Source organism: Bos indicus, chromosome 8, assembly GCF_029378745.1.
Source record: "Bos indicus isolate NIAB-ARS_2022 breed Sahiwal x Tharparkar chromosome 8, NIAB-ARS_B.indTharparkar_mat_pri_1.0, whole genome shotgun sequence".
Lineage (NCBI taxonomy): Eukaryota > Metazoa > Chordata > Mammalia > Artiodactyla > Bovidae > Bos > Bos indicus.
In genome coordinates, this window is record NC_091767.1 from 35,000,881 (window position 1) to 35,023,102 (window position 22,222).

At 34.8% G+C, this 22,222-nt stretch overlaps 1 protein-coding gene across 23 annotated transcripts in view; it reads left to right on the forward strand.

Annotated features, from left to right (window-relative positions):
* The window catches only part of PTPRD (protein tyrosine phosphatase receptor type D), a 2,527,413-nt gene that overhangs the window by 973,034 nt on the left and 1,532,157 nt on the right, over positions 1-22,222 (forward strand). For all 23 annotated transcript variants that reach the window (XM_070794551.1, XM_070794552.1, XM_070794555.1 and 20 more), the window contains exon 6: positions 16,653-16,691. The gene's annotated coding sequence lies outside the window, so the exon portion shown is untranslated. The remainder of the gene's footprint in view (positions 1-16,652; positions 16,692-22,222) is intronic.

Below are 22,222 nucleotides of genomic sequence, written 5' to 3' on the forward strand. Positions count from 1 at the left end.
CAAACCTTTTCAGTTCAAAACCTTTTAATTTCTGTTTCTTTTCTGAGCTCGAGATCTCTAGAACCCCAGTGTTCTAATGAATCTGGCTTCTGCTTTATTACATAGTTGACACACTCTCTTGTGAGCAGGGATATTGTTTTGTGCTGTGCCAACTGCTACCACTAACTTGATTCAGTTAAGGAGATACTTAAGCCTATGAAACATATTTTCTTGGGAAGGTTCATTGTTTAACCTCACATGTGTTTCATCTGGAAAACCAGCTTGATCTGAAACTACTGATAATCCTGAAAAAATGACCCCTCCCTTTTTCCCAAGCTTTGGAAAAAATCTATACATTTAGAGACATCAGAAACTTCTTTATTTCTGTAGTAATTTTTTCTGTAGCAATGGAGATGTCAATAATGTTCATTTTCCTGCTGCTGCTCTTTTACAGGTTTCTAGGAGGCTCAGCTGAGTTTTTCATGTTCAAATTAAACCGTTTCAAACACATATAGAACTGGTTCTGTTTGCAGGTTCAGAACATTCTTTTTTTGCTCTGTGGTCCAGGCATTTGTTTTGGCAGTATACTTCTCTAGATAGTCTTACAAAAGTTAAAAAAATAAATCAGCACTACCTCTGTAACAAAGGAAGTTCTTTTTGAACACATCTTGTTTAATGTCACCCCCTAACATTGAATAATCTTGCCCAGGATATAAACTCCTGAAGACTGTATAACTCAGACCTGGCCTCTATATGGTACTGTTGCCTCACCATGCCATATGCAAAGGTTATGGAACACAGTGACTTTTAGAAATGGAAAAAAGGCCCATATGGCTAGAGTACAAACGTGGAAAAGAAATTGAGGTTATAAACATAGGCAAAAGGCCAGACTGTGCAAAATCATATAAACTGTAGTAAGGATTATGAGCAATAAGGGATACTCTGCAATTTAATTTAGAATCTTCACAAAGTTCGCACAGGAGAATGAGGCAGGTAAATTTTTCTGAGCTGTTTTGATATGTAAAGGAGCAAAAATCCTGGCAATACTGTTGAATAAAATAGTAATTTGTTCTGGTATGTTGGGGAAATTATAAGAATGACCTCTAGCTAAAGGATATGCATTTCCACTGGACTAAATTACATCATCTTGCTGTCTGTGTGCATTTTCCATAACCACATAACCTTTTATCTAGAGATTGTCCAGGAAGCTGGATTCAGCCAAAATTATTTGGGTAGTGATGGTGACTGAAGAAAGGGAAATGGAATGGAGTAACGTTTTCCAAATTCTGATCTCATTTTGTGAGTCATATTGTAGAAGAAAGGGTCTTTTTTTTTTTTTCTTCTTTTTTTGCTCTACTTATCTCTCCAGGTGGTTTTAGTTCCAGGAAACAGCTTTTCAACCAATGTAGTAGAATTATTGAATTAATTCTCAAAAAAGTTTATGTTTAGCATAGTATAAGACATCAAGTTGTTTTATTCCCATGCAGCATCTAAGACATAGCCACTCAATACATATCTAGTTAAAATAATTATTAAAGAATATGTACAAGCATGATGAACTTTTTGGTTCCTTCCAAATGTCTGCATCTTAGTTTGAGTCTACAGTTGACCCTTGAACAATGTGGGCCATTGGGGCACCAAACCCCAGACAAAAAGCTGCAATAACTTTGCATCAGGTCCTTTCCATACATGGCTCTGCATCCACAAATTCAGCCAACCATGTGGATTGTTTAATGAGTATTTAGTGAAAAAGGTACTTATAAATGGAGCCCTGCCATTCAAAGCCATGTTGTTCTAGGATCAATTGTATTGAATACTTTTTTTGGTTAACTATTTTCATACGTATTTTTCATGTTAACTATGTTTTACCAATATACTTGTCTTTGGACATTAAAAAATATTTTAATCAAAACTATTTCTTTATTCTACATAGATTTTAGTTAGCTTGTTATCATGGAAGTCAGCTTCAAAGGAGTTTTTTTAATTGATTTCTGATATATTGATAGTGTTCCAGTGCTGCAGTGGAACTGCATGTAAATGTTACTTTCAAGGGTATATTTATAGTTTCCAAATTTTGATATCATTAAAGTTGCTGGAGAACTCACATAAAAGCTACATAATGAATTATATTATGCTCTAGTTTATAGTCTTAATAATTGTTACTGATTGAGTACTTACTAATTGTCACGCATTTCAGGTTATCGTTTATTGACTAATTTACTCTTTAATCCTTAACTATTGCATGTCAGGCATTATCTCTAGTTGCTCATTGAGTCAAATCAATAATATCTCTGTTTTCAACATGTTAGATCACAGTAGGACAGATTTTTTAAAAATCTCTTTCTAACCAAATAAAACATTAAAAAGGTATTGCAAGTTCTCACAAGGAGAGATACAGCTGCTTAAAAGAAAAAAATTGAGGGATGTCAGAGAAGGTGTTGCTCATTTAGTTTTCAATGTGACTTGATGAGATTGCACTTGGGTGCCAAATTTTCTGGATAGGAAACATTTTTCTGCCTCCATTGCTGTGTGACCTTGGGCAAGTTACTAAAACTTTCTGTGGCTCAGTTTTGTCATGTATAAATGGGTATAAAGATAGTACTTGCTTAATTAAATTGTAGTGAGTGTAAATGTTTAAAGAAATAAATAAGTTGCTCAGCGACAGTAAGATTAAGAGTTAAAATCCAAAACCCAGTCTGCTAACAACAGAATGCAATTTTTAGTTACAGTGTGATTTTTGCCAGGCAGTTGAGAGAGAGGGACTATTGAAAGGAAACTGGTTTCTGTTTGGGTATCCAGTTGTAAGTCATAAGGCTATTCAGTGTATTGATCTTTGATAAGGGGGAGTGGCACTGGTCGTCTCACAAGGAAATGCCTGTTTAGGCTTCATTGCAGTGATGTTGCTGAAGCTTGATTTCCTTGTGACTTATTCCCAGATCTGGGAAATGGTACAATATTTCATTTCTTACTTTTCATTAGGCCACTTGAGGGATGGTATAGTAAAATGGTTAAAAACACAGACTGTGGTGCTAGACTGTTGGGTTTCAAATTCTGGCTTTGCTACTTACTAGCTGTGTGACCAGGACTAGACTACTAATCTCTGTGCTTCAGCATTCTTTCTGTGAAATGGAGATGGTGATGATATGTACCTGCTAAAGCTGTCTTAAGTACAAAATAAATTAATATGTATAACAGGGCAGGGCCTGGTCCATAAAGAGCTTTACATATGTGCCAAATAGCCAATAAACATGTACCCCATTCTTTGATGAAAGTTCCATTGTTTGGTTGATATTATCATAAAATCTAGCTCCTGAAGCCACTCTTCAAAGTAGTGATAGCTATTTGAAACCTGGGAAACAGCATCACATTTCCTTCTTAAAAAACTCTTCTTAAAGCAACCTAATCCCCAGACTTAGGTATTGCAAAATAAAGGACATTACGGAAGCGAAATGTAGTTGTTGTTGTTGTTGTTTCTGTCTCAAGACTAGTGTCATGATTTTACTCATATGCGGAATCTATAAAAAGCAACACAAAAACAAATTCATAGATACAGAAAATGGAATAGTAGTTACAGGAGGGGAAGAAATTTGGGTTGGGGATGAAATGGGTGGTGAGTGAAATAGGTGAAGGGAGTCAGGTGTTTGGTGATGGGGGCATAACAGGCTTGCAGTGGTGATGGTTCTGTAGTATATATAGATCTTAAACTATAATGCTGTGCACCTTAAACTTATATAGTGATAAAATGATTGGTTCTGTTTATCATTCTATCCCCTTGTTGAAAACAGGAACTAAAAAAATTATCTCTCCAGGAATCACTCAGGGAAACAGTAGGTTACTGTTGGAAACGTATTCTTTGAAACAATTTCCATCCTTTATCACCTGCCATCTGAGTCACCATGAACACTAACTAACTGAAAATTGTTTGTAGCTCATTTAGGTATTTATGAATCACTTTGTATAACACTGTCTACAGGGCTAGCTGTGAACACCAAGAACTTCAGTGATTTTTCTCCATGCATTTAGTTACTCCAAACACCTGCCTTTATACTTTATTCTGTAGAAATAAAAAGTGTTCAGTTTCCAAGAAACTACTCCACAGAAGGATTAAAAAGGGATTTTTTTTCTTCAAAATGTATTCTCAATTAAACATGAAAAACAAACACACAAATAGGGTTTTCTATATTATTCTTTTGTAAAAGCATATTTTCAAGCAGGTGGAAATTCAAACTCTGGAAATCCAAATATGAGGCTCTAACAGGTCTCACTGTGCTATAAAGACATGCAGAAACAGATCAGCTAACCAGAGGAAAAATGAAAAATTCACAGAAGATGGATTCTCTTAGTGGAACTGGCCATCCAAATAAAAATTTAAGGGATTTATTATGGCATCTTCACTAAACAGCATAACGGGCTGGCAAGTGGAGTAGATCACTAAGCATATTTGGAAATGAGGACACAGACTGGGAATAATGGGACACTCGAGGTATCAGAATCAGAGATTTAGGCCCTAGAAAATGATATTTCTCTCTTAGTACTTCAGCAGAGCTTAAATAACTAAGAATTAGTTTATTTGTCACATTATTCAACTTGGGAACATTTTTCTGAGTATAATGGCAATGAAGAATCTTGTTATGAGACACTTCTAATTGGCTCTTCCCATTTTACTGAGTTAGAACGTGTGATCGGGTTTCCATAGTTGCTACCATTGTTACCTCTCTCCAATGTGCTGTGATTGAAGTTGGAATATTGAGAACTTAAGTGCCTGAAGTATAAAGGTGATGGGTTCATGAGTAGATGTCACTAGCACCAAAAACTCAGCCTGAAAAAAGCGGTTGATTCAACAAACATTTATGTAGTACCTTCCAAGTGTTAGATTCTGCATTCTAGACACAGGTATGCAGTAGTAAATAGGACAGACAAAATGAATGCAGTTGGCCTTCTAGTGGGAGACTGAAACAGATTTTTACAAAACTTACACAGGACCCAAGTGAAATTCATCCATGATAAAAACTCCTTTACTTCTTCCTCTCAGTTGCTTAGTCTTTAGGATTATCAAGGTTGGGAGAGAAATTAAAGTATTGCTGTAATTGATCCCTCTGAGCAAAAGGGTTAGGCAAACAGGAGCCATAGGAGCCCTGAAAAAGGTATTGATTTTGAAAATTTGGAGAATTGGTATCTATAGCACCAGAATCACAAAGCATATTTGTGTAGTTTATGTTTCTGCATACAAACACTTGCAATGTATACCATACCTGATAATTATTTACTACAGCTTTTACTAAGATGTCCGTTTAAAAGCAGAAATTGAGTCTCAGTCATGTTTTTTTCTGATTCATATTTTTTGAATAGATGAGTAAACATATAGATACTACTATAACATAAGATAAAAGGAAGGAAAAGTGAAGATTTTTAGAATATGATGAACTCAGTTATTTCCACATCAAACTACATTTAATATTATATCTAGTCATATTCACATTTGGTAGAAGGAACTTTGATTTACATGAAAAAATCCAAACAAAAAACCATTTCCATAGTTTGATGAAATTTAATTTAAGGCAAATTAAGCCAAATTAAATCTCTCCCTCTTGGAGTCATCTAATAGTTCTTTGTTTGCTAATGTGCATTGTGGATACTAAGAAGAGGGATATAGTAATAAGTATATCCTTCTTTAAAGCAAAATTGAGAAAGTATCAAGGTATATCACTAGTGAAATCATTGCTGTAATAGAAAAGGTTTTATGTATTGAAATAGGTGATCAGTTTGAGCCATTTAAACTAAACCAAGGTAATGCTATGGCAAATATGTCAACTCATCATCAGTTATTTGAATTCAGTCTTGTATAGTTGTAAATAATAAAGTTGATAAGAACATGTGTGTGTGTGATCTGTCACTAAGTCGTGTCCAAGTCTTTGTGACCCCATGGACTGCAGCCCACCAGGCTCATGTGTCCATGGTATTCTCCAGGCAAGAATCCTGGAGTGGGTTGCCATTTCATTCTCCATGATAAAAGTATATTTAGCCTTTAACATCTACATAGAAGATCTGTAGAACATACTGGTGTTTAGTAGAATTTTTGCCTCTAATCCATCTGTTCCACTTTCTACTTCTAAAAACAACTATAGTTCCCCTTTAAAAAAAGTTTTAAAAAATTATTTCATCAGACAATGTAAATAATTGCCTGAATATCCATCATAAATTATTAGTTATTTGAGGAGTGCAATAATTTGGAAGATTGAATTAAGTTACCCAACTGAGTTAAATTCAACTTCAGAATGATAGAAATCAGAACTGTATATGCAAGAGAATTCTTAAAGTTTCAAAGTTTTTCTGTTATCCAGTCAAAGAAATGTATTTAGAAATTTCAATAGCATATGCTCATCAAAATACTGCCTAATTAGATAAATTATGAAGGACATATAAATGTTAAAAGTAGGAGTAAATTGGTTATTAATTTGATGATTCATACATTAGCCTGTGTTTTTTTCTTATTGAATAAAAATTTAACACAAAACTGAGAACTAAAGAGATGTTCATCAAATCCACTCTTAATTTTATCCAGGGCAATTTAGTGAGTCAGAAGAATTTTAAATATACACTTATTTTATATAAATGAAGTTTTGAGGAAAAAGTACCAAGACTTCGGCTTTGGGATAGCCTTGTGTCTCAGCTTATAAAGGATCTGCCTGCAATGTGGGACACGTGGGTTCAATCCCTGGGTTGGGAAGATCCCCTGGAGAAGGGAAGGGCTACCCACTCCGGTATTCTGGCCTAGAAAATTCCATAGACTGCAGAGTCCATGGGGTCACAAAGTCAGACATGACTGAGTGACTTTCACTTCACTTCATGTGTTGTTTTAATCTGCTTTTCCAGTTAAAGGTCATGGCTTTGGATAGAGAAGGTGATATGTACCATGAGCAGCTGAGTACACAGATGGTATTGAATAACAGATCATTGTTTACGATACCTAAAAAATGGGCTCTTAGGAAGGTCAGACTGTATCTCAGATCCAGGTTTATCTCAACTTATGAATCCCTACTAAAGCACAAGAACTATCTTAGGCATCTTCATAGAAATAGCTTAATTATTAAATGATCCTGTAACAATTGCAAATGAAAATCCATTTATAGGTGAATAAACAGAAGGTTAGAAAGGTGATGTAAATTAATAAAATTCAAAAACAATAGAGTCAAAACACAGATTTTTTTTTTTACCTTTTGTCGTTGTTAATATCTTTTTTTTTCATATTCTTTTTTTAAAATTTTATTTTATTTTTAAACTTTACAATATTGTATTAGTTTTGCCAAATATCTAAATGAATCTGCCACAGGTATACATGTGTTCCCCATCCTGAACCCTCCTCCCTCCTCCCTCCCCATACCATCCCTCTGGGCCGTCCCAGTGCACCAGCCCCAAGCATCCATATCTGCCTAAAGAAACTAAAGACCTATATATAGAAAACTATAAAACACTGGTGAAAGAAATCAAAGAGGACACTAATAGATGGAGAAATATACCACGTTCATGGATTGGAAGAATCAATATAGTGAAAATGAGTATACTACCCAAAGCAATTTATAGATTCAATGCAATCCCTATCAAGCTACCAATGGTATTCTTCACAGAGCTAGAACAAATAATTTCACAATTTGTATGGAAATACAAAAAACCTCGAATAGCCAAAGCTATCTTGAGAAAGAAGAATGGAACTGGAGGAATCAACCTACCTGACTTCAGGCTCTACTACAAAGCCACAGTTATCAAGACAGTATGGTACTGGCACAAAGACAGAAATATAGATCAATGGAACAAAATAGAAAGCCCAGAGATAAATCCATGCACACATGGACACCTTATCTTTGACAAAGGAGGCAAGAATATACAATGGATTAAAGACAGTCTCTTTAACAAGTAGTGCTGGGAAATCTGGTCAACCACTTGTAAAAGAATGAAACTAGAACACTTTCTAACACCATACACAAAAATAAACTCAAAATGGATTAAAGATCTAAACATAAGACCAGAAACTATAAAACTCCTAGAGGAGAACATAGGCAAAACACTCTCTGACATACATCACAGCAGGATCCTCTATGACCCACCTCCCAGAATATTGGAAATAAAGCAAAAATAAGCAAATGGGACCTAATTAAAATTAAAAGCTTCTGCACAACAAAGGAAATTATTAGCAAGGTGAAAAGGCAGCCTTCAGAATGGGAGAAAATAATACCAAATGAAGCAACTGACAAACAACTAATCTCAAAAATATACAAGCAACTCCTACAGCTCAACTCCAGAAAAATAAACGACCCAATCAAAAAATGGGCCAAAGAACTAAATAGACATTTCTCCAAAGAAGACATACAGATGGCTAACAAACACATGAATAGATGCTCAACATCACTCATTATCAGAGAAATGCAAATCAAAACCACTATGAGGTACCATTTCACACCAGTCAGAATGGCTGTGATCCAAAAGTCTACAAGCAATAAATGCTGGAGAGGGTGTGGAGAAAAGGGAACCCTCTTACACTGTTGGTGGGAATGCAAACTAGTACAGCCCCTATGGAGAACAGTGTGGAGATTTCTTAAAAAACTGGAAATAGAACTGCCTTATGATCCAGCAATCCCACTACTGGGCATAGACACTGAGGAAACCAGAAGGGAAAGAGACACATGTACCCCAATGTTCATTACAGCACTGTTTATAATAGCTAGGACATTGAAGCAACCTAGATGTCCATCAGCAGATGAATGGCTAAGAAAGCTGTGGTACATATACACAATGGAGTATTACTCAGCCATTAAAAAGAATACATTTGAATCAGTTCTAATGAGGTGGATGAAACTGGAGCCTATTATACAGAGTGAAGTAAGCCAGAAAGAAAAACACCAATACAGTATACTAACGCATATATATGGAATTTAGAAAGATGGTAACAATAACCCTGTGTACAAGACAGCAAAAGAGACACTGATGTATAGAACAGTCTTATGGACTCTGTTGGAGAGGGAGAGGGTAGGAAGACTTGGGAGAATGGCATTGAAACATGTATAATATCATATATGAAACGAATTGCCAGTCCAGGTTCGATGTACAGATTCTTTTTGATATCAGTGTCCTTAGCCTTATAATATGACCACTTTCTTCTGAAGGAACTGAAATATGCATTTGGCAGGTGACTTTCCATTTACATAAAACAATTTTATTCTTTTGTGCATTTACTTTTTTCATTCAAACTTACTGATTTATTTAATAATTGCCTTCTGAATATCTGTGAGCCTGTGAGTGCAGAAAGGATGGAAAGTTAAATCAAAGGACGAATAGAGTATTCTAAGGGTTAACTGAAAGGAAAATATATATATTCACAATAAGAGTATGCAAAATGGATGGGCTTTTCTGGTAGCTCAGTGGTAATGGTAAAGAATCTACCTGCTAATGCAGGAGATGCAGGTTTGATCCCTGGGTTGGGAAGATCCCCTGGAGAAGGAAATTGACAACCCATTCCAATATTATTGCCTGGGAAATCCCATGGATAGAGAAGCCTGGAACTTCAGTCTATGGGCTTGCAAAAGAGTCAGATGCAACTGAGCGACTAAAAACAAACAAATACAAAATGGACACTATTTGGAATAATTGGAGTGACTTAGACAAAAGTACAATTATGCTCAGTAATTATCAGAAACTAAAGAAAAACAGTGACAATAGAGTTGATTTTATGTCTCTGTATAGCTGTATAATGAGTATGTATAACATAAAAAAGATACTTGAAATTTTAGCAAGTGTAGTTAATATAATCCCACAAGTACCAGAGAAAGCTACTTGACGTATATCCTTGATCAACAGCAGCTAATAAAAGAGGTGAAAGTAGATGATGTTTTTAAGGGACATATCCACATGGTGGAAGCCACTAGTGTAAATATGAAAGCTCTGTGTTATACACTTATCTGAAAAGAAAAGGAGAAACAAGTACAATGAGTATTCTTAGAAGTCTGCCAGATATTTTTTAAAGCAGACTAAGAATATGCGTGAGGCTCTCTGATGACCTAAAATTTTGAACATAACTTGTGCATAAACAAGAGGCACCTTTCCTTGACTCTGTCACCACACTCCAACCCTGATTCTGTCCCTTCCTTTTTTCAGAGAAATTCAAAAAAGAAATCATACATTTGGTGAACTATTTCACCATTCATCACTCAAAGTGTTAAACTTTTAATCTCAACATTCTGCTTGAATGTCTCTGACTGTAGGCAATAGTGAAGGCCAAATTTTGTTGTCATCATCTTGGAACACTCTGCAAAACATTTCAAATTGCTGATGTCACTTGTTCTTGGCTCATTGCTCCTTCTACATCTATTAAGTTTCTCAACCAATTTTGCTTATTACATTTTTGCTGCCTATGCCAGTAATTGTTGAGGTTCCCTTAAGTATCCATTACTGATCATCACTTTTGTGTCCTCCTTTTCTCCCATGCCTCATTTACCACTAAAACACTGATAAATCCCAAATCTAGGTCAGATTATAAAGTTATAACTTTCTCCTGAACTCCAGACCTACATGTTCAGTAGTTTACTAGAGCAACCTGCAAAGAGACACTATTGGATTCTAAAACTCATTTAAAATTTTACTTTTCATATCTCTTTACCATCTACTCCAGGTTGCTTCATGTTAGTTTAGTTCATCAGAACCCTACTCCAAAATCTTCTCTGCCTTATCTTGAAATTGCTAGCTAACTATTAAAGTCTTATATTATCAAGCTCTTCATATCCGGTTTTAAGTCGTGTCTTTAAATATCAGTCATACCTCTTTCCACCACCTGCTCAGGCCCTAGCTACACAGAATACATTGCCTTTTGTGTTATTGCACAGGATTTTTTTTTTTTTCCTGTTTGGTATATGTATGCACCTCAGTTAAATCCTCCTTTGACTATCCCTGGATGAGATGGCAACTCTGACTGCTGCTGCTAAGTTGCTTCAGTCGTGTCTGACTCTGTGCAACCCCATAGACGGCAGCCCACCAGGCTCCCCTGTCCCTGGGATTCTCCAGGCAAGAACACTGGAGTGGGTTGCCATTTTCTTCTCCAGTGCATGAAAGTGAAAAGTAAAAGTGAAGTTGCTCAGTCGTGTCCAACTCTTCGTGACCCCATGGACTGCAGCCCACCAGGCTCCTCCATCCATGGGATTTTCCAGGCAAGAGTACTGGAGTGGGGTGCCATTGCCTTCTCTGTAAGAGGTGAAACTAAAAGAAAAAAAAAGACAAACTTAAAATCACAGTGGGAGTATACAATATGTATCTTCCAGTATCTGAATGAGCAACATTATTAACATGCTTAATTTATATGTATAGGTCAATGCATATAATTGCAGAATATATATCATTATAAAGGACACATAGACCGTTTATGAAAATTGATCAGATGCTGAATCATATAACAAGTTTCAATATACTGTAGAGGGTTGACATCATGTTGAGTAAATGCTTTGTGTACAAGTTATTTGAATCAGAAAATCTCCAGCTATTAAGAAATTAAAATACTATTTTGGAACGCTTTTTGAGTAAAATTTCAACTTTAAAATGCTTAGAAATGAATAAAAATTAAGCTACTATATTAAAAAAGTAAAACAAATGTTAGAGTGAAACATACTTCAAAACACATATAAGAAAAAAATAAGGCAGAAAATTGGTTATTAACATCCACCTCAAGTTGAGGGAAAACAGTACATTTAATTCAAATGTAGAAGGGAGAAATAATAAAAATCAGGAGGTAATATAATGAAAAATATTGTACAATGTACCAAATATACAGTAGAGATGATCAGCAAAACTAAAAGTTGCTGTTCGAATAAGCTGATAAAAGTCGTAGATATCAATGTTACTGACCAAGTTAAAAAAAAAAAAAAAAAAGAGCCATTAAGAATAACTCATATCAGGAATAGAAGTTAAGTCTCTATAAATCCTGAAAATGCTAAAAGATGTTGGAAATAGCTTTTAAAAAAATAAAATATTGCTTAAACTTATAGTTAAAATTTAACCAAAATGTGATGAAAGAATAAGATGATCTATGCAGTTGCATTCTATTATTGCAATGAATAATAAAAAGTCCTGTATAGCTGAAGCTCAAAGTAAAGGAAATAGAGGGAATCTTTCTCATTATGATTAAAAAAAAAAATCTACCAAACACCTACAACAAACAGTGGACTTAATGGTAGGTTTGTTTTTGAGATCAAAAGAAGGGTGTCTAGGAACACCACTTCTGTTCATTGTTCTGGTGTTCCTAGTGGGTGCAGTGATTCAAAATGCATACACACATTCATGTCCATGTGCATACATACATGAATGCATAAATACATGTATATAGGCAGGTTTTTAAAGCTCAGAGATTTAAGTGAAATATATGAAACCATTATTGTGTATAATGTGAGAGTGCAGATAATAAATTGAAAAGAATACATAGGTGAATTAAGTTTGCTCAGTATAAGGTCAATAGAAAGTCAATTTTATTCTTACAGACAAGTGTTGTAGAAAATAGAAATACTATATACATTCAATGGAATATTATTTAACCATAAAAGTGAAATAAATATTGCTATATGCTACAAATAGATGAACCTTGAACACATTATGCTAAGTGAAATAAGATAGACAGAAATGTCTTCAAATTGTGTAATTCCATTTGTATGAAAGTCCAGAATAGGCAAATCCAGAGAGGCAGATTAGAGGTTGCCAGGGGAAGTGGATAAGAGAGAAATGAGATTGACTGCTCATAGGTATAGGGTTTCCTTTTCAGAGTTTGGAAATGTTCTGGAACTCATGATAATGTTTATGAAATATTTATTGTAAACATAATATGAGCCATTAAATTATCCAGTTTAGAACAGTGAATTTTATGTTATGTGGATTATATTTTTAAATAGTCAATAAACTGTTAAGAAAAAGGTTGAGGATCCCACTCTTCTACCTACATCATGTTGAGATAAAACACGATATAGATACATGTGATACAGACAAATAGTTAAATGGAATATGTTGATATCTATTAATAGAAACACCCTAGTATCTGTGGACAATTAATTTACGGAAAAATTATCTTTACATAACAGTGACAGAAGTAAGATATTTTCAGTAAATTTTATTGCATCAATCTGGAAAATAGTAACAGTTTATAACAAATCACACAAAGCAAAACATTAATTTCAGGTAGGTTTTGGATTAGATGTGAGAGGCAGAAGAATGCAATAACAAACTTTAGTTTCAGAAGAAGATAGAAAAGATTATATTATATATGATCATTCTGTGTAATGCATGTGCCACAAAAAGACAGAGATGGTTAAATTTGCTGTAAAACTTAGAATTAATTTGCAACAAGAGGCACAAAACGTGAATAAAAGGGTGAGATGCGGAGGCGGAAACATATTTCACCAAATATAATCAACAAAAGATAATATCTAGACTACATAAAACACTTCAGCAAATTAATAAGGAGAAGACAACCCACATTAGGTGGACAAGCAAATTGAAAAGTGTCTCCTTAAATGAAAAACTGTATTTGTATTAATTATGTATAAATATATGGCAAATATATGAAAATGCACTAAAACACATTAATACTGAAATGTAAATCAAAAGTATAATTATACTACACAGTAAACTAAAGTGATGACTAAAGTTAAGCAAAATAAAAGTATATTCTGGTGAATCTGTGCAACAATGGCAACTTTGATACACTATTTGGCAATGTCTGCTAAAGAAGAACATATGTATTTTTTTTTAACTTTAGTAAATTATTTCTAGGAAATATCCAAGAAAAAATATGTGTACATGTATAAAAGGATGCCTCTAATAGAATTATTCATGATAAGTAGAAACAATCCATACTGTCAATAGAGGATTGAAAATATAAATGATGTAGTGTTTATCCAATGAAATGCTATAGAGTAACAAAAATAATTATAGTTACAAACAACAAGATGAATGAATCACAGACATGTTAAGGAAAAGAAACTAAGTATAGACAAAAATACAGTGTGTTATTTCAATTTTATGAAGTTCAAAACTAAGGCAAAACCATAGGATGAACAAAAAACAAAACAGACATATATAGATTACAGTATACAATATGCTCAATGACATGCCCAAAGTGTTTCCCCTCTCTGACAACACTTTGTCAATATGCCATGCAAAATTATGAATTTGTGACATTACTGCTGCATTTCCACAATCACATCATATGCCTCTGTATTGACTCAAATGGTTTGCATTTTATTTGAATCTGTGCTTTAGCATAACCCACAAGAAGTAATCAAGTGAGTTTATATGTATTTATGTATGTGTATGATGACTCAGACAGTAAAGAATCTTCCAGCAATGCGGGAGACCGAGTTTCATTCCCTGAGTCGGGAAGATCCCCTGGAGAAGGGAATGGCTACCCAGTCTAGTGTTCTTGCATAGAATTCCACTGACAGGGGAGCCTGGCAGTCTCTAGCCCATGAGGTCCCAGAGAGTCAGACATGATTAGCAGCTAACGCTTTCACATATGCATGTATACTGTTTTTGTATATGTCCTGTATATATATACAGTACTTGTATGCATGCTGTATATATACATGTGTGTATACACACATATACAGTGACAGACCATGCTGTGGGCCTCTGTGTGTTAGTTGCATTCTAGTTCTTGATCTGATTGTTGATTACATGAGCATTCATTTTGTGATAATTTATTGAGCTATATACATTTGCACTTCTGCAAGTTTCTTGCATGATTTATAGGCTATGACAAACTAGAACAACATATTAAAAAGTAGAGACATTACTTTGCCATCAAAGATCCGTATAGTCAAAGCTATGGTTTTTCCAGTAGTCATGTATGGATATGACAGTTGGACCATAAGGAAAGCTGAATGAGTGATAGTCACTCAGTTGTATCTGAGTCTTTGTGACTCCATGAACTGTAGCCAGCCAGGCTCCATTGCCCATGGAATTCTCCAGGCAAGAATACTGGAGTGGGGTGCCATTTCCTTCTCCAAAAGAAATCTAAGCACCAAAGAACTGATGCTTTTGAACTGTGGTATTGGAGAAGACTCTTCAGAGTCCCTTGGACTGCAAGGAAATCAAACCAGTCAATCCTAAAGGAACTCAGTCCTGAATATTCATCAGAAGGACTGATGCTGAAGCTGAAGCTCCAGTACATTGGCACCTGATGCGAAGAACTGACTCACTAGAAAATAAGACCCTGATGCTGGAAAAGACTGAAGGCAGGAGAGGAGGGCAACAGAGGGTGAGATGGTTGGATAGCATCACCAATTCAATTGATGTGAGTTTGAGCAAGCTCTGTAAGTTGCTGATGGACAGGGAAGCCTGGTGTTCTGCAGTCTATGGAGTTGCAAAGAGTTGGACACGACTGAGCAACTGAACTGAACTGAACCTATAAATCAGTAACTTATATTTGTGAAAAGGAAAGAAAATATACCAAATATTTTCTATGCCTCTCATGAGAAGAACTAAAATCCAAGGACAGAGATTTTGTACCTTTGAAGCCAGGCTAGAGATTCCAAAAAGCTTTATCATAGTTCAACAAAATCCACTGCTTGCTCCTCTCAAGTGAACCACTGGTCTTCTCAAATGAGTCTAAGCCCTAGAAAAGGAATTTTAATAGATTCATTCTGGCCAGTTTGTTACCAATTAGTGGTCCAGCATTATGCACTTAATTCTGACCAGATAACCTAATTTAAATGTTATGACAAAAGATGCGAACACGTATTTATTGACACAGAAAACTGTATACACAGTGTTAAATTGTCATGTTTATTGTTATTTTTCATTCTCTTTTACATAAAGATAGTTTTTTCAATACTTATATGATATATAATTTCCAACTTAATTCCTAAGACAAAAGGAAAAGATGATCATATGTTTAAAAAATAGTCTCCTTTATTTTACAGTAATAGTGGTTAGAAGTTCAATATTTCTGCTCAAACAAAGAGGCGGGCAGTCATATTTACAAAAGGCTTCAAAGTGTTTGCCGTTGCCTTTACACAAGACAACATTTTTAAAACCTTTGCATCCCACAGCAGGTGCTAGGTCTTCTCAGGGATTTGTGCTATTCAGATACTGCCTTTCATCTGAACTTCACATACCTTAAAAACATAGAGGCTGCATTTTGATATAATTTGAAAGTAAAACCTTTTTTATTTTTGTCATTATAATATCTCATGGATTTAATTTTCAAAGATGAATCAAAGTCAAAACTAATTACTGTCTGATAATCAACAAAGGCAAAAAAATGAGAAAATACTTTTTAAAATGAAGCTTTAGATCACCTCTCCCATAAGAAAAATAAATGCATGTCATAAATATCATGAGATTTCAAGTTTATTTAGTAACAGTCTACCTTTTTGAGATTTTAAAGAATTATGCTGAATAATTATGGTCACCTGAATAGTTGGAAATGTATTTTCAAGATCTAGACTATCTTTTTTGTCTTTGCATGGCACAATATGAGATTAAGTAAATACTTCAATTTAAGTGAAAGCCTGGAAAAAATGGTTTCCTAATCTATTTTCATCAATCTACAATTTTATAAATGCAATGACATTATAGAATTATAAAAAATATTGTGTGTCTATTTTAAAAACAGAAAAGTAACTTTTTTTCTCTTTTTTTCTAATTAGGCTTGGACTCTTGGATCATCTGGTGACTTCAGAATTCTGGTAAGACACTTTGTTTTTTCAATAGTACTGTCAATATTTTCATTTCTTTAGCCACAAATTTTTGGAGGTTATCTTTCTTCCTATCTCAAGCTTAATCATTTTTCTTAATTCTCTCCTCATTTCCATCACCTAAGATTGAATCTCCTTAGGGCTGTTAGGAGAAGGTCAATTCCATCTTAACTCATATGGGATCATCTGTTAAGTCCAGATACTTCTTAAAAATTCAACTTTATGGGTCAGGAGAATATTCCAAGGAGAAGTAGCATTTGTTTCTCAAGGAAACAAAAATCACCACTGGAAGAGTCTCAGATAGGATAAAAGGTTTCAGTTAAAATGCAGAGAGTATCAACTAGAAATGTTTTTCTTTTAAAAGAGATCAACAACAAAATAAAAACCACAGAAACCTGAGTATGATAGCTGAATTTTTAAAAAGGTTTTTATTGCTACAGTGTTGATATTATACTTTATGTAATATAGAACTAGAAATACACTGAAGGCACTGTACTTTTCAACATTAAAACTCTTGAAATTTCTATAGTATCTGCCTGGTACATACATGGAAAGATAGACTGTTTAATTAAAAAGATGATTAGTTGAGGTAGAAGTTTTTCTATAAGTTATATTTTTCCAAACTTCAGGTTTATATTCATTTACATCCCATCCAGTCACCTTTTCCCCTCCATATACTATAGAAACATTCCTCACATTCAAATTCATCTATTGGGATCCTATAATGTTCTGAATCTTTGCAAGACTGTAAAACATAGTTAATCTCATTTTTTAAATCTTATTTTTTTCTCAATAATACTCTGGCTTGGATTTTTATTTTTGTGGTCTGAGAGTCTACAACTTTTCCTGATTACTAGAGTCACCCTTTCTATAATACTCAGCCAACAGTAATATAAAATTCTAACTAGATACCTTGCAGGAGTACAGTCTTAAATATCACTCTTTACTATTAACTAGATATTGCTGGGATACATGGGAGGGTGGTGAGAGTTCCACGTGTCTTTGTTATTGTTCATTATCTGTTCCTCACAAACACTTCCAAGGATTTCCAAACCTGTGGTCTTCTGGTCGTTCTAGCATGACTATTCTGTGCAACTTCAGGCCGTATCCAGTCTATACCATCTTTCAAATGATAACAAAGCTGACACTATTTATCTATCCTAGGATGAGGATTCAGAGAAGGCAATGGCATCCCACTCCAATACTCTTGCCTGGAAAATCCCATGGACGGAGGAGCCTGGTGGGCTGCAGTCCATGGGGTCGCTAAGAGTCCAACACGACTGAGCGACTTCACTTTCACTTCTCACTTTCATGCATTGGAGAAGGAAATGGCAACCCGCTCCAGTGTTCTTGCCTGGAGAATCTCAGGGACAGGGGAGCCTGGTGGGCTGCCGTCTATGAGGTCGCACAGAGTCGGACACGACTGAAGCGATTTAGCAGCAGGATGAGGATTAGGATTAACATTCAATCCCTTCAGCACTTTCTACAAATACTGTAGAAAACTTTGCTTAAGTATTTGATTTATTGTGATGAAAACTGGAATACAGAATCATAACACCAATGGTTCCTGGATATTTTCTCTAAACTAAACCTTCTCTTGGTTGTATTTGTGGGATCTGGATGTGCCTCCTGTAATTATCCCTCTTCTCTGAATTCTACCAGCCTTTCTTCATTTAAGTTGACAGTGTGCTCTTGTGGTTTTCATCATCACACTTATCTTTTGGGTCTGTCTTCTAATTTATCTCATTTCTAATCCATCTCATAAAACAGATGCTTCATCAAATCAGCACTTATCTTCATACTCCTTTATCCTGCCATATCGCCTATAAGGATATTTACCCCTAAACAGTTATGTATGTAGTAATTGAGTTCAGCCACACTAACTGAAAAGCAGTCTTCCTTGAAAACCTACCAAAAAAACCTCAAAGCTATATTCTTTCCTTGCAAGCCCTCATTATCACTATTTCAGCTTCTGTGAACAAACTGCCTGTACACCCATATTCTATTCATCCCTCAAGGCCAAGTTCAAGTCCAACTCCCATTTTCTCCTGGAATTCTTCATTGCTTTAAATATTGTGGTTTGATTGTGCCCTCTCTGAACTCTTTATTTTCAGGATCACAAAGTTTAGCACTTTAACTTTTGCTATTATGTGCTCTATTGTGTGTATATTTTCTACTTAGCATTTTTGCAGGCTTGTTAAATGAGGTAGCAATAGCCTCTTAGGCTATTTACCACAGCCTCCTTTAAATATTGCTCTGTTTTTAGTAGTTCGCCAAGAAATATTTTTAATTAACTTATTTAGGATCTCACCTGTACTCACTCTACTAAAAGCTCAAACCTAATATTTAATTTCTATATTGTTTGCTTCTATGAGTTTTAATAGAAAAAAATGACCTGAACATGGAGGATGTTTAAGATATAATTCATAATTTGTTTCAGCTAATACTGATATAGTCTACAAAATTGTTTTTGGAGTGTAATTCAGAGAAAAGAAAGTAAAATCAAAATTCAAACTGGAATAGTATTGAAATGTAAATGATAACATGCAAACTGTTACAAATTAAATAGATCAAAATGTATTCTATTCAATTATTGTATAACTCTCAGGCTAAAAAAATAATATTTGTTCTGGAACTAAATGCCAGTAATAAAAGTTTTCTTCCATATGAAGAGCTAACATTGCCCACATTGTAGTTGAAAATATTTACAGAAAGCCTTATTGCAGCATTTTTTCACTTACATAAAATAATGTGTTTAAGGTTTATGATTCACTGAATTTTGTATCTGTGTGTGCAATTGCAGCAATCTGTTCCAATTCATAAATTTTAGTTTCTGCACCTGGAGTTTGGACCTTTTAAGAGGTCAGAATAATAACACATTCATAATTATGTAAGGATTCATTGTGTATCAGGTGCTTTGCCAGGTGCTCTTTTTTAATGTACGTACCCTCATTTCTACCTTCCGATCATACTCTGAGGCATGCATTTTGATCTCCATTTTATAGCTGAGGAGACAAAGGGTCAGAGAGCTTGGTTAGTTCATCTACAATCACTTAATTATGATGCTGAGATTTCAGTCTATTTCTAGGATTCCAAAGACTTCACTGAGATGTCTTCTCAAAAAAGATTTACCCCAGTATGCTTTCGGTAATATCCATTTTTACATGTTTAATAACAACTCTGGTTGCATCCTTTAAGGAAAGTGATACTGAAGTAGTTAAAATGAGATTTAGCCTTTTGTACTATATAGTTATTTCAGTTCAGTTCAGTTGCTCAGTCATGTCTGACTCTTGGCGACCCCATGGACTGCAGTTTGCCAGGCCTCCCTGTCCATCACCAACTCCTGGAGCTTGCTTATATTCATGTCCATTGAGTTGGTGATGTCTTAGGAAGATGAAAAGCCTACTTACTTTAAATCCAAGGTGGGTAGCTTGTCATAGTCTACACCCAAATTGTGTGTTTCATATACATTTTATATCACATATATCTCTCTTTTATATCATATTTATATCTACCTAATATATATAAATATTCATATTCAGGTCATTATTAACCAAAACAGAATTTACATACTGGAAGCCCACATAGCCCTTTAGTTAGACTATGGTGATTAATGCATGTTTCATTCTCTCATTTGTGTTCTCAGTTTACTACTGCAATTTTTTAGTTTGGCCGTCCCGATTTTTTTAAATAGTATTATTGAAAACTTGCAGATTACATTCATGTGCTTAGTATTAGTCATGGACTTTCTTTATAATAATAATATAAAATGTTCAACTGAGTATTGTGTTTTCTAAGAACTGAGTGCTGTCTCTGATACAGAGGGATTAAAAATATTTCTTGGACATATACCAAAATACCTGTACGTTATACAGTATTCTCTCATCAAGAATTATATATTTGGTGTTAAAATACTATGTGTTTTCTAAAGGTCTTATGTAGTGTATAAAAACTGAAAGAAACAAGACATACACATATACCTACTTTACAGTTTTGCGTTAGGAAACATATATACATATATAAATATTTTGTTTTACTCCACTTGTAGTTATCATAAAACATTGGCTATATCCCCTATATTGTACAACATATCCTTGTAGCTTACTTTATATTTAAGAGTTTGTACCTCTTAGTCTCCTACCCCTATCTGCCTCTCCCCCTTCTCTAGTGGTGACTGTATCCATAAGTCTGCTTCTTTCCTTCTTATATTCATTAGTTCAGTATGGATTTTGAGAGTCCAAATATGGATTTTGAGAGTCCAAAAATATGATATAATTGATATCATACAGCATTTGTCTTTCTCTGATTTATTTCACTCAGCACAATACCTTCAAGTCCATCAATGTTGCTTCAGACGACAAAAGTTCATTCCTTTTATGGCTGAGTAATATTTAATTGTCAGTATATACTTAAGGCTCTCTATCATTCACCTGTTGACGAACACTGTGCTGGCTTTTCTTCCAAGGAGCAAGCATCTTTTAATTTCATGGCTACAGTCACTTGCTGTGGCAAGTGGAGGCTCCTCTCTGCTTGGAGTGGCTTCTCTAGTTGCAGAGAATGGGCTCTAGACCACGCAAGTTTCAGTAGCTGTGACTCACAGGCTCCACAGTGTATAGGCTCAGTAGTCGTGGCATGTGGATTTAGTTGCCCCACGGCATATGGGATTTTAGCTCTTGGGCCGGGGATCGAATCAGTGTCTGCTGCATTTTCAGGCATATTCTTAACCACCGGACCACTAGGGAAGTCCCTTTTACCCATTTTTTAATCAGAATGCTTTTGTATATCAACTATACTTCAATGAAAATTTTTAAAGAAATATTTTGTAAATTTTAAAGCCATGTACAGTTATTAAAATTATTTTCAATGTTAGTTTTCTATGATGTGAATGTAAAATACATGTTTAGAGACCAAAGAGAGGAATCATACTATCATCAATTCACTTACTTATTCTCTCATATCTTACTGAGTAACTTATTTGTGTAAACAATCTAATAGAGTTGAGGTAATTTAAAAATGTTGTGACTGAATTCACATACTGTCATTTTGTGTGTGCTGTGTAATTCAGGTGCTTTTATTTCTTTATATTTAAAATTGGTATTGACTAAATTTCTCAACGTTTGTTTTAGGCTTTTCATTGTTTCTATTTACCTTGCTGAGATAGCAGATTGTTGGACAGTGTGAGAGACTTTGTTAGTATCCATTGATATTAGGGTTTCCTTTCATTCTTGAGTAATAGAGAGATACTGTTTTTCCTCTACTTTACAGTTAGGTGTGGCCATGTGATTATTTCTAGCCAAGGAAAGCTAAAAAAGTGTGCCACTTTGGGGCAGGTGAGGTGAAAACACTATAAACTTTATAGTTTCTCTCTGCCTCTACAGAAGTGGCATCAGTTTGAAATAACAGTAGTATATAGTCCTGGATCCCTGAGTCACCTCATGGAAGAGAGCTGCTATGGCAAGGTCCAGAGCCAGTTTAAAGATCAAGAAGCAAATTATTTGTCTTAAGCCACTGAGTTGCTGTGT